Consider the following 14,444-nt stretch of genomic DNA (forward strand, 5'->3'; position numbering starts at 1 on the left):
CACAATCTGGCATAAGTAACTCCCAATTAAAATGAACAGAACCCTGTTCGTAGGAGGAGAAGAAATTAAAAGAGGAGCAACTTAAAAAATGAAATGAAATGCTGCTTTTAAGCAGTCAGATAATAATGCAATTAAAATTTCTAACCTGAAATTAACATTCTGCTAAGGGAAATAAAATAATTTAAGACACCGGATCATTTTTGGTCATATTAATAGTGTCACATAGTCATGAACCATTCCCTTATCTAATATAGTAACAGTCTTTCAATATGGAACACATTTGCCTTTTTAATTACTTAGCTGTTAAAAATAAATTACACTTTTATTCCCACTAGATGGTTAACAAATTGTGATTTGTGCTTTGCTTCATTAGAACAGCGTAAACGTGACCTTGACACAGTTCTTGCAGCTTCCTTAAATGCACTTGTGGCAGAGGAAGGAGTTAATGACAGTGACTTGCTGTGCGAATTCTCCAGCATCCCCCAGAACTTCGCAAGGAGTGAATATTTTTTTTTCTCTATCTTTGCCTGTTACTGATGTTTTTTGACTTTCATACTTCTGCTTTGTATGGGGCAATTCCAACTTGGGCACGTTAAGGGAAAAGGTATTACGAAAATAAGCTGTTTTCAAAAGTCAAGCCATATCTACCTTGTGACAGAATCAGCTCTCACATTCCTGCCTGGAGGTCGTTCTGAAGAGTACAAATTGGCAAAATAAAACCCAAATGGCTTAGGATTACGTGGTTTATGGCTTCCATGGTTTGCATAGCCATTTCCTATTGCAATCTGAGTAGCAGAAAAAAAAAATACCATGCCCAGCTGTTACAGAACTATACATACCCAGAAAAAAATCCAGTTCATGTAATTATTCCCTTAAAAATTCTGCTTAGGAATGAAGCTTTTAACTCTACAAAAACCAAGACAGTCAAAGTCTACGAGCCCATCCCAACAAAATGTGACTGCTAGTGATTGTCTGTGAATGCGCATGCCATAGGCTTTCCAGATTAGTTATAGAGCCTCTTTACTGCAACACAGGTTCAGATTATCCTTGGACAGGGCTAGAAAAGGTCTTTTTTTTTGTCTTATAAAAAAGAGCCATGCCCCAGCTGCCTCTCTGATGTTCTCCCACCGGTGCCAGGAAGGAGCATATGGGGTCAATGGAGTGAGATTCAAGTCCTGTTCACCTCACATTGACAGAAACAGCATATATGGATTTTGGGATGTGTCACAAGTTTGTAAAATCTGTCATCATAAAGGTATTTCTCCCAGGAGTATCCCTCAGTGTTATCTGGTGCTTAGAGTTTTTGCACTCTGCCTCTCTCTGTGGTCATTTTAGAGATTTTTATATTTCTGTTTTCAAATGTTTTGTGTGGTGGCACACATATCACCTATGTGCTCCATGTGATACCGAAAAGGTTTAACAAAGACAGAACTCACATCAGGGCATGTAGTACAGGCTTTATGAGGTGGTTCTTCTGTAAAGATTGTGTTCCTGAAGGGCAAACGTATTTTGCCACAATGGGTTAAGATAAAACAAAAAAAGGCAGCTGCTTTGATTATACCAAAAATGGATGTATTGCCTCTTGATTACTGTTGAAACAAACTGGTGATCTTCTGTAATAGTTTCAGGACTCAGTTGGAGTATCATCTAACAAAGAGATAGGGAGGCCCCAAGTAATCTTAATTCAGTTTGACAGCTAGCAATAGGAGACTGCTCCTATCACAGCCATGTAATTAATTCATCCCTTTATCCCATCACTTCACCCAAAAGAGATCCAACTTCTGTAACCTCTGTGGTGGAGTTTGTGCTGGGCCATTATCATCTGTACCTACTGGCCACTCTAATCTTGTTTGCCACTGGTTGCTTGTGGCTTCCTGCCCAACCAAAGCTCCTCTATATACAGCTTTTATTTTTTTCTTATTACCGGGGCTTGACTTGTCCTCTTCACCAGGTTGTTTTAGTGGTCTGTAGCACAGCCTGTTACTAGACTGTCTTGATCTTCATTATCATGTAGATCTTTGTAATGAGATGTGCAGAACCTGCTGCTCAGAGTCCTCATCTACCCCACCAGACATGTTTTCTCTTTCATGTGGCACACCATGCCACTCACTCACCTCTCATTCCAATCATATGAACTATTCTTCTTGGATTTAGTGTTGCCAATTAAATCACATTTCCTCTTATCCAAAGGAATTTCCCCTTCACCCTTCTTGTTACCCTGGCATTGGACATCTAAGAGATCAAACAATTTATTGTCTTTGAATTTGTTGTCTTTATAGTTCTGTTGGTTGGAAACAAATTGGTTTGACTTTATGCCCCTTTGCAACCCTCTCCCCATGTGTTAGCTATCTTCCAGCTAGCCTCCAGCTAGTACTATACTGCTCACATGTATGATGTAACTTGTGTAGTTCATCCAGGCTTGCCATGCGCGCTTTCTTCTCACCTTTCTGAAAGGAAAATAAAACATAATGAAGGCAGGTTACATCAGCCATCTCCCCAGTGACAATTCATACTGACTAGTTTAGAGCTATCCTTGCACAGAAAAGACCAAAATATCTTCTATAAGTATCTTCTGTATCTCTCTTGGTGTCCCGTTGACCTGCCTGGGGGCCCTTCTGTATATTTTTCATCATTACCATTCTTGTGCATAAACAAACTGTGAATCAGATTTCCCATATTAATTTTTAATAAGTGTGAAAAAATCAAAATATAAAACTCTCAAGTAATAATAATAATACATGTTTTGTGGTTTCTAAAATGTTAGGGTGTTCTTAAGTCTTATTTTCAAACTTTACCTTGCAGCAGAAAGAACTAGAAATCTGCTTCTTATATAACGAAAACCAAGACTCTTATTTTGGAAGCTGAAGCTTGAAGAGAAATATTATTATCATGAGAGAAACAGCAGCAATGAGGGAGCTGACAACACTGTAATCTTGTCTGCATCTCAGGATTTTCGGCAATTACATCAAAAGTACTTGTTCAGAAAAGTTTACTAATCGACCAGAGCAAATCTTCAGCCTCAGTGTAGCACCTGGAGGCTTGGCATAATGCGTTCAGCTGGGTAAGATCCTAGCTGGGATGGGCTGGGACTACACATCATTTTCAAACTCTGAACTGCAGTTCTTAGTTCTGGATTTGAATGTCAGGCAAGATTCATATGTCCAAACTGGTTTAAGTCATAATCCAAGGTACAAGCAGTTCTAAATCTGTGGGGGAAAGAAAGACATATTTGAAATGCAAAAGCAGATACTGTCATTCTAACTCCCCCTAATGCAAATTCAGCCCCTGCAGTGAAACCCCACAGTTTCAGTGCCGATGAAGAACAGTTTCTTCATGAATCATTGGCAGCTATCCCCTAGAAGGATGTTGCTTCAGCGGCAAGACAAGGTGACTCTCCAGCTTCTCCTGAACTCTTATTTTCATGATGGAACAACTTTATTGTCTACTCCTAGATCTTTCCTTGTCTATTTTAGATTTTGTAAGTCCTTTTTGTGACCAAGGAACATATGTTACTACTGCTGAATGACTGATTCTGATCTTAACAAACTGGCATGCAGATTACTTGTGGAAATATGAGGGCTGATTTATTGGGAAATATAGAAAAGCAGATTTTCTCTGCCCAGTGGCAGTGCAGGTGAAAGAAACCAACAGACAAGAGTACAGGTTGTCTTTTTTTTTTTTTTTTTTTTTTTTTAAATTGTGCTGGGTACCTGTAGCTATGCCTTGACAGCTGAGGGTGCTCTGCTGTTCTGAAAATGAGCCCCAAACCTTCTGCCCTCAGCAAGCTTTTATTGCTTTAGCTCTGACTGATGGGTTCAGGGAACTGGAGCCTAAAGATAAGTCTTTAATGTACCACCAAATTGTGACTGTCAAGCAAATTATTGCATATGGGCTTTACAAATTGTGCTACCTGGAAGATAGCACATTTCAGAAGTGAAACTTTACATTGGAGGGAAAACAAACCAACAGTATTTTCGGTAGTAGTTTTAATGGCTGACTTTGTTCAGAATACTTACTTGCTACTGTCTCCTTTCTTTGCTCAGTGTTCACTTAAGTGACTCTCCCTTCTGCCAAGCACATGCTGAAGTTGGTAAGAAGGACATTTTATTACTCTTCTTGTATTATTTTGCAGCTGTTTAATTTTGTTTCTGAGGTTATCAACACTAAGAAGAGTATAGATTAATTCCTTGATAGAAAGGAATATTCACATACATCATCTAAAGGAGTTACACTTTTTTGTGTCTATTTTCACATCTTTATTTATGTAACATACAGAGACACCTTGGGTACTGAAATTATGGCCTCTTGTCACAGTCATCTTCATAAACATTTGCTGTGCAATATTTAATGGCTTAATTTGGCTTTTCTATACTGGGGTAACACTCATTAAAACAGTTTTTGCAGCATGTTCATAAGTCATTTATCTGGACATGGATCCTAATTTTGTAACAATATTAGTGTCCAATATCTATTTCTGTGTTGAGCATGTGTTGAATTGCCTTTGGTAATGATTGGAAGCAATTTAGTCTAACAACTATAATACCATTTCAGGTATTGCTTGTCTGTGAATCGTTAGTATTGCTATTAATAACAAACCTGAAAATCATACACACCTAAAAAACTCACAGTCATTAACTGCTATGCCAACAGGTCTGTTCAAGCGTTCAGAGGACGTTTCACTATGTTTTGAGCAGGTTAATTTTTTTTAGTTACATTACTGCTTTGTCATTTTATGAACTGATTTGTATATCAAAGGTTTATTCATTTTTGTGTGTTTTATTCCTGACATAAACTTGAAGTCATAAGAATAAACACTGTTTCAGGGTTAAGAAATGCATATTAGTGTCCATTGATTGTAATGCATAACAGATAGCATGCTTTAATGTTAATATTAAAAAAAATTAAAATAATTAAAAAAAAACCCAATAAAAGATGCAAGTAGAAAGTGCATTTATGGGGGACATGAATGAGAAAAGGCTGGCAAAAGTATTAAAATGTAAAAGACAACTTTACCTCAAAAGTATTAGGAAATCAGAAGTCAGAATTTGGCAAATAAAGGAAATGTTAGAAATTGTATACTAATTCCTATCTTGAGATGAAACACAAATGACAGATATATGTAATAAAACGTGAAAAATTTTGTTCTACAGGACATCACACAGGATTTTGGCTTAAAAATGGACATTAAGCTGACTTTGACTAGCTGGAGAAAGAGGAATATTTTGCTTCTGGACCTGAAAATATGACACTTTTGTGTCACTATTGGTAATATGAACTTGGATGAAAGCAAAAAAAAAAAAGTAATAGGGTTACACTTTCACATGTCATTAAGTCAACAATTCTGAAAAGAATAATGCACATTTTCCAAGGGTAGTATAGTAGACTTCAGGGTACCTTAGATGAATTTTATTTTTATTTTGCTTGGGTAAGCATTTTGTGATCACCACAAAGCCCTCACAGCAATGAAAAGTGCAGAGTGAAATGAGAATCTGAAATGAAAATCATTAGTTTGCCTGGGATGTCTCCAAGGGAACACAGAGATACTGAGGTTTGCAATATGTTATCCTACAAATTATAACATTTGTGCATAACAGAGGAGTAATACGTCCCATTTATAGCCAGAAAAATGAATCAAACCTTATTGAATGAACAACGATGGACAAATACATCCAATATAGCCATCATTTTACTCCTGTATATTGTGCTTTTATTGTTAAATGAACCGGGTCATGTTTTTTTCTTTTCTATGTCCAACTCCCACAATTATAAGCTGCTGTTTTAACCAAGGTAAGGACTTTATAAAATAAATGTTTAGCTTAACTTTGCTGACAGCACAAAATTGGACTACACTTTGAAATCTTCATGTCTTTTAAATAGCCTTTTCATGTTTGCTTTCTTCCGAGAGAGAATAAAACATAATTTTGGTGCCAGGATTTCAGAATATCACCCCATACTCAATAAGGGCTCTTGAAGCATGGATAAAGGAAGAACTCCACTTCTTAGGAAGCCTTAGAGAGGTGACAACATTAGTGGTCTTTCACCCACAGACGCATCTGTGCTGCTACAACACTGACTTAGTCAGTGTAAGTTCTCCCCAGCTTCACATACAGTATATGTAGACAGATGGAAGAATAAAATTATATTAGAGTCAATACCGGAAAGTAGAAACTGGGAGTGCCAGAGAGGAAATTTTTTTTTGTGAAATTGTTCTCCTTTGTTTTTCCCTAAACTCCTTTAATGATGTTGTTTTCCTTATTGCTTCAACACCGTTAGTACAGACAGTCTCATCCCTGGAATGGGCAGAAAAGTTCTGTAAGTGCCTAGTCAACAAATTATTTGTATGACTTCTAAGGACACACAAACCTGAAACATGATATATATTGGGTGCACATCTGTCTTCAGACAACAGTGAAGAAAGCAAAAAATCCTAATAATTCGTATGTAGAAAAGTGTAGAGTAATACCAAATGCAAATAACCTAGATCAAAGACTCATCTGAAAGGAGGTATCTTGAAATCTGCTCCATATCCTCTGTCCTACGAGGAAGTTTAGATTTATATGAAAACTATTAACAAAGACAGAAGAGCAGGAGAGGTGCAGAAGTGAAATCTCACAAAATGCAAGAGGAGGATGAGATGACAGTAACCACAAATGTCTTTTTCAAGCATAGCTAACACAGATTTTGAAGAAGGAAAAGTATGCAAGGAAAAAGCAAGGAAAACAGTACTGGAATGGAGACCAAGCATAGCATGAGATGAATGACCTGACAAATCAGTGTTTGCATGTAGTATGGTAGTGTGCAATAAAAAAAAGACAGCAAGGAAGCTGTGCTTTTATCTTGGGGAGGAGACATCATCTGGATGATTGATGGTAAGTGAGTAGGTTGACAGTGGATAGACCAGAGTTCCTGAGTAGATGCAGATGGAATATTCTTCCAAATTTTACCCTGACCTGATCACATCAAAGTGAAAAGTTTTTAATCCAGTGATTCCTTTGCTACTTTCCATTCACCATCACAAGAACAGAAGAAGTCATCAAACATAAAATATATGAGACTCTTGAAATCCTGATAGGATGGAAATTCAGTAGCCATAATATTTCTATTTTACAAACACAGGAGATTAAAATAATGTAATGCAATGTTAAAAGAAGCTTTGAAGCAAGTGAAGCTACTGGTCTAAAATTAAAGGCAGCAAAATGTGTTCTGTGAGAAACCTTGTCATGCTAGTTAGGACATGTGATCGATAAATGTGGTAGCAGAGATGTAATAAATGAAACACACAGATGAAATGCCACTGTTTACTAGCACATCAGAAATTCTGTGGATCTTTGATAAGATAATATTGTGTAGCAAATTCAGACCTTCTGTTTCCTCAGAAGGCTAAGTTCTTTACAAACTACATAAAACAGACTTTATGTCCATCTGGGATAAATCACACAACCATGCCTTTGAAGTTTTTAAAAACGGATTGATCAAATCTTCAGCACTGACATTTTTTACTGGTTTCCAGTCCCCCAGAGGAGATGTCATTCCTGTTACACTGAGATGACAGAGAGCTCAGAGCACGCTGTTTCAGGTAGCCTGCAGATATTGATAACCAATATATCGATTCTGATACATTCCTTGTTAATATAGGGACTTCCAAGGATTTCAGTGAAGCTTTGGAACACACTATTAAAAATATCTTAATCGCATATTGAGAAATGCTAAAAGACAAAAACCAGGCTGTCCTTACAATGTCAAAAACTTCCTTAAGAGTTCAAATCAATGCCTGGAAACCTGGTAGTTAGCAGTAACTGTTCCTGGCACCTGCTCATCTGTGCATGCCTCAAAATGCAAATTTAAAGTGTGTGGGTAAGCACAATATTGTTTGTTGTATGAACAATATTATGGCTGGGTAAATATTCTACACAAAATGATCCTGTCCTTTTTGCAGCAACTCCAGGTCTGGGTAGACCTATGTATTTTAAAAAATACTCGATACCCTAGACCAAACTCATACCAGCAGATGGGCTTTGGAATGGTAGACTATTTGGGGCATGCCCACTTGTTTTGGCTTACACCATTTTGCTGGACTGCCCCTAGGATACTCGTAACCTAGGTCTCAACCAGTTGGTCACACCTCCACTAAATGGCATTGACTATGGAGGCAGGAACATGTTTCCAGTATGAGCTCAACGTTGAAACTGTTCACCTTGCCACCCCAGTAGTACCTCAGTGGGGCTGTCCATTCCCTTTTCCCTGAAAGACCTACATCTGAAAAGGATAATACTTGGATCCTTTCAGAGAATGGGTGTACTACATATGCTGAGATGCCTATAGACATCAGTCTGGGGAGGTAATCAGCTCTACATATAGCAGAACCAGAGGAGCAAAACGGATCGAAAAAGCACAATGCTGTACACCTCCAAAGAGAAATCCAATTGCTCTGACAACTGCTTATGGCTGGGCTAGCCAGTGCCTGCCCAAAAGTCAGCTGTTTCTATGCAGCACTGGGCAGCATCTTCTGCCTCAGAGTCCTGCCAACACTGTGACCTGCAGTAAGAGAAAGGGTTTATTCAGGAAGTACAGATCTGGCATGGAGGATTAAATGAGTGTCTGGATCTGTTCAGCCGAGGAATATTCTGTATGCCAGTAAATACCTCTGTTGATGGACTTCTGTGTGTCTGCATACAGGTGGTGAGCAATTCAAAATTGTGGCTGTTATGCTGCCTTGCCCTTGACCAATCAAGGAATCTCATCTCAAGAGCATCAGGAGGGGCTTTATTGATAAAACAGAAACAGGCGTCATGTTTGTGTATGTGGTTGTTCACCTCCTTGCACAGTGGGCTGCTTTAGTTTCTGTGCTGGGTACACACAGAGGCCCATGGATGATCTGAGTATCAAATAACTTGGAATGATGAGTAGTCACTTGGCTTTGAAGATATTAGCTTTAGCTTGTTTGGTTTAAGTCTCTCCATCTGCATAGCACACAGGCTTTCCAATGATGTAGATACACAGGAACAAGTTATTTGTACACTGAGCTATTTCTGAATGACATTGGATAAGCTAAAACCCCATCATCTTTTGTTCAGAGTTCAGTGACATTCGGAATTGAAAGGGCTTATGTACTGTGCTGAGTAGCTATAGCAATGGGAAGAAACAAGCCCTTCTTTTTGAGAGGGAAAAAGAGCAGGAAAGGAGCTTAGTATTGCATGTTCTATTTCCTTGGTCTCAATAAAATAAAATTGAGAGGGAGAATATGCAAACAAAACTACTTTATCTGCTTATGAAATATGGAAATACATTTTCAAGAGAGCCAAACACCTGAAGACCAATTGTTTTTTCTCAGGCAAAATAATTGCAGAAATCCATCCATACAAAGAGAGAGAGTGTGCACAAGTGAAAGCAGCAGTGCTGATGTGTTTCAACCCGAGATCATAATGGATTTCATACAGTTAATTATTTATAGACTTTGTTACTTAATAGAGAAGATTAAAATTAGTGTTACTGCAAAGTATAGAGAAAGGAACCTAAGGTGTATCTAAATACTGGGGTAGGTGACCTGATTTTTGGAGAGAAGGAGTATCTCGAAACACTGAATCCCAAGACCCTTACTCAGATTATGAATGTGATTTTCTTTCATGTGAAGTTCACAGAAAATTTGCTGCATTTATGATTGGAAGTTTAAAAATCTAAAAAAAAAAAAATCTGTGTATAAAATATCACAGACATTTTTTAAAAGCTACCAAAAATTCTTGTGTAGTTGGCAGCTTCAAATATCAGATCTTTGCCAGTCCATCACATTTTGAAGCTGAGAATCTCTTGATCAGCTCTTTTATTTAAATGGTGAATGATTTCGTTTTGGGAGTTTGAAAATAAATGAAAGCTGTCTTTAGAAAAGACTGAATAAATGTTACCTTTGCACTTAGTAGAATCACCTCCTGTTGCTGAACAGGTTGTCTGCCTTGGCTACAGAATGGACTTTTATCCTGTTCTCTTTTCATTAACAATCCATCAGATCTTTTTCTTTTAATGCAATTAGCGTGGTAGTTGGGTTTGCGTATGAACAATGACAACCCAGCCAAAAAGAAGGTCAGGCAACACATTGACAAAAAAAATAATTCTCAATCTGTTTTTTTGGGGAGTATTATTTCATTAGAAAAGGCTGCAGTGCATCCTGGTCAAATCTAAGCATGAATTATGATCTCATTTCAGCACTTGGAAGTTCTCCGTTGATGTCCAGTTGCTAATTTCTAACAGAGTTGCCCATGTGAACTACCTATGTTTGTGCCTCCTGAATGGGAAGTTTGCCCTGCTAATTTGCATGTTAGTTATCAGTAGACAGAACTGTTGAAATTAACTCCCTTTGGAGTAAATCTACTGTGCTTTTCTTTTTAGGGCAAAATAACACCATGAGCAGAGCGAAGCTCACTTCTGTGCAGCTCTACATCTAGCTGGATGAAATTCAAACATAGCAATTCTCTGCTTCTGGTTTATTTTCCAGTATAAGTCAGGCTGCATGGGCAGAATAATTATGAAAGGTGAGCTACATGGTGGAAAAAAAACACGTGGGAAAAAATATTCCTGTTGTCTTTGTTTTCTTTTCTGCTTAAAAGGTTTTGCAGACACTTAATGTATGAAAGCTGAAGCATTAGACAGCAACTCCATTGAGCTTCAAGCTCTCTTTCAGGCAGAAAAATTACTTAGCAAATTTTGATACATGCAAAGAAAGAAGAGAGAGAAAGATAATACACCACCTCACACTCAGACTTGGTAAGTTGGACTAAGTTTTGATTCTCATTAAGGAATAGCAAATTGGAATTAAGGGGACTGTGGAAAGACAAGGTAAAAGGAGTAGACTAGAGCTTAAACCTGGAAACAAAAGGCTTGATTCAATGCACAGTTATCAGAGATTTAATTCTATATCCCAGTATATGTTACTGCACATTGCTATCAGGGTTTGTTATTTTTAATGCAGTTTTGTTTCCTTGCAGCTCAAACCTTCACTGAAAAGAAACCATTGGCTGTCCCTTGTAAATCTTTAGAAGAAATACATTACTTGGGTTTGGAGAAATTATCAATGATCTCATTCTCAGAGGTATTCTGTATTATGGGTTAAAAACTTGTACAACATACTCTCTGTATCCCTAGCAATCTTCTCTTTATGTAGTGGGCCCTTTGTAGTTCTACTACAGATACTCACTCTCAGACACTATTGGATTGAAATATTTGTTCTTGTGAGGAACGATGCCCTCTGTATTCTTATAGCTGTTAGCTATTACACTAGCTGAACATAGTTTAACTATAGTTTTCATAGTCAATTATTAATGAAGATTTTATTTTATGTACTGTATTACTTTGCCAAATGAAACTGCTGTGAAGTTAATTACTATGCAGGTTTTTTAAGGGTGAAAATGAGAGAAATTGCTTTTGCAGAAGAATTCATCTGTAGGATCTGTTGTGTCATTACAGGATAATGCCAACAACACACTCTGGTAAGCAAGCAAAGCAGTTCACAGCCTTGTCCTATTGTCAGGGTGACAGATTAGGCACTCGCAGAGCTGAATCCTGGCAGGGATCTGCAGCTTTGTAAGTCAGGCTGCATTCAGTTGCACTGGTAGACTTCCATGTTCTTTGAAATATCAAACTCTTTGTTCATGTCTATATTTTGACATACTCAGGTCCTAATGCTCATTTAAAAAGATGTACTTTCCACACATCCAGCCACTCCAGGCTGTGGTGGCTTTCTGCAGGCAAAATTCAATGGGAGAGAGTCTTTTGTTCTCTGTAGCACTCCAGGGATTACTGATGTTAGCAGCTGCTATTTTTTTGGAACCTTTAGTCTGCTCATGATGCTTTCAAATATCTTTTTGCTGAAAGCAATTTGAGTCCAATTTAAAACATACATTTCTGCCATTAAAATTGACGTAGGTTTTAATTTCAGACTGAAAGTACATCGATTTGTCATTTGGCTTTTTGTGGTCCTTTTATAAGGGCTATGTTCTGCCTGGCTTTCTAGGAGGGAAAGCACTTGCAAGGCTTTGGGAGAAAGTGATAGATGGCTTTAGTGCTGAACTGGGACGTACAGACACCTGCCAATAGCCCTCTGTTAGGACATCTCATCTCTGCATAGCCAGAAGATGGGTTCAGCTGCAACTGGACAGGGTCAGAAGGAAGAAAAGTCTTTCTGGTCAAGGGATGGCTCCCTGAGAGTCTGTTTCAAGATCTCTGTTAGACTACTCTCTGTTTCAATTTACTTAGCTTGAGGAACCCGACACCACTGGAAAGCTGCATACTAGGAGGTCTCTCTGTTAGCTGGCTAGGCGGAAGTGAAAGCTTTCTGACAGCATGCATAACCATTCTTTTTTCATGTTTTAAAATTCTAGAAATTGAATCACCTTTTAGATAATAATCCTTGAGGATAGCTCCACCCCTTTTTCCATTAAATGATGAACAATATTGGGTAACCTCCATTCCTGTATATCCATTGGTTTTTGGTATACAAGAAAAATCTAGATTTTTCTCAGTTAAAAGATAGATATACACTCATGATGGTATCCCAAATATTGTCTCTATCTTCCTCTTACATGAAAGCTTCTTTATTAAGGACAAGAGACCACTTTTTAATCTTAAAAGATGATCTGTTGTGAAGGAACTGTTTTTAGATTGATGCTTTCAATTGACAGGTGAATTGCAATAATATTGCACTACTTCATCATGTAACAGATCTTTGTAACAGGAAAACAGGGACACATGAAGTGGCTATAACCATCAGAGAATTGTGTATTCGAGTGGCAAAAGACAGTGTAATGATTTTAGACTCTTGACAACACTTTTGTGAAATACATCTGAGGATGTGGTTGGAGTCTTTCTGCTGACAAAGCCCAACTACAAAAAATTTGAGAGGCTGAGGAGATCTGGGTCCAAATTTCTTGCTGAAATTTCCCAGCTTTATGCTGTATTATGAAAAATAACAGGAAAAATGACACCAGGGCCTGCAGTTGTGTTGCTGTCTTCCACTTAGAACAGGAAATCAAGCCTGAAGTGTTCAAAAGCTGGTCTATGTCAAAAAATAATGGCAAATTTTGAATGCATTTAGTCAAAGTTCTTTTGATCATACAGCATGCATCCCCATTGATTTGAAGTCAGAAAGCTTAAGTTGTTAAAAAAATTATATGCAAGCTCAATCAGCTCTTCAGTCTAGACTTTGAATAGCCAACAGACCAGCTTCCAGTGATTTCAGACAATTGCTTGGCTCATACTGGGACAGAATCACTGATAAATGTTTCCAATTGTACATTTCATTACAACTTTTCAATGCATCTTTAACTTCTTGGAGCTAGAATTCACTGTGTGCATTTGATTGCAGCCAGCGTCTGGTACTGATAAACCCTGTTTCTTGGTGTAAAGTTGCTCAGTATAATTAGAGACTATTCATGGCAGCTAGCAACACAAATCCTTTTCCAGATGTTGGAACTTTCACAGCATTGCTTGTAATTTTTTAAGGCAATTTGTTGCATCTCTTAACAACTTAGAGGCAATCTTTTACTGCTGAACCTATGTTTTGTTTCAGCAGTCTTTGCCTTATTACAGCAAACTTTTAAAGTCTTTTGATTGAATCATTAAATGGCAAACAATTAGGTAAAGAGAGGTGGAGAAAATTCTGCTAAAAATATGTGCTCGTAGCTTTGTGCATCTCACTGCTGTGTTCTAGCTAGAAAGCATATGAGGTAGAGATGGTATTGATGCATTAGGCAGGGAGAAATGATATTTTTCAAATATTAATAAAAAATTGGCAAAACCTTCACCAGTTTAAAATGTGGATTCTTTCAGCAATTAGTCCCCATATCCTGCCAGGTCTGTCATGATCTATTTTTGTGTTTATAGAAGAAAGGTTCCACACCAGGCTGAGGCATGGGCAACCTTCGATGCTTCGCCTAAAACCTCTCAATTTGTGCGGTGGATAATTGGGATGATAAAGGCAAGATCACCACCCTGAAAATTGACAAAGAGCTGTTTTGGCTTCAGCAGGCCCAGGCATTACAGTTTCTTAAATTAGTTTCAGACATTTCTGCTCGGCAGCAAGGAGCTGACTCTGACTCTGTGCTGAGTGTGTCAGTGAGAAGGGTCTTGCTGCATAGGGAAATCATTAAGGTAGGGTATGAATTTAAAGTGTCACAGCTATTCTGTAGTAACTGTTGTCTAGATACATGTTCTGCACAGGGCGTGGAAGGGGATGTGGAGGGGAGAGATGGTCCAGGGCTGTTTCTGGATGTCAGTAAGAAAGGCCTGACAACAAATAACATATTAAAATAGTTGCTTCAGGAAGATAGAATAAAAAGAGGAATGTAGATAGTGAGTAAATCTTACATCCTTTCAGATACCAGGAACCGCAATTTCATGCAGCATCAAATGGACCCGAGGTGGACCTTCCCAGAGCATGCTGTGCAGATCCCAGCCAT

At 38.0% G+C, this 14,444-nt stretch overlaps 2 long non-coding RNA genes across 2 annotated transcripts in view; one reads left to right on the plus strand and one right to left on the minus strand.

The window, feature by feature from the left end:
- Positions 1–14,444, plus strand: part of LOC147601206 (uncharacterized) — a 381,994-nt gene that overhangs the window by 239,204 nt on the left and 128,346 nt on the right. The window lies entirely within an intron of this gene.
- On the minus strand, positions 2,249–6,763 carry LOC147601207 (uncharacterized). The gene is made up of 2 exons (XR_015258245.1): positions 6,491–6,763; positions 2,249–2,443 (listed from the first exon to the last, which is right to left on the minus strand). It is a non-coding gene; the product is annotated as an uncharacterized LOC147601207 (long non-coding RNA).

This window comes from Chlamydotis macqueenii, chromosome 3 (genome assembly GCF_036417535.1).
Source record: "Chlamydotis macqueenii isolate bChlMac1 chromosome 3, bChlMac1.mat, whole genome shotgun sequence".
In the NCBI taxonomy this organism is placed as follows: Eukaryota; Metazoa; Chordata; class Aves; order Otidiformes; family Otididae; genus Chlamydotis; species Chlamydotis macqueenii.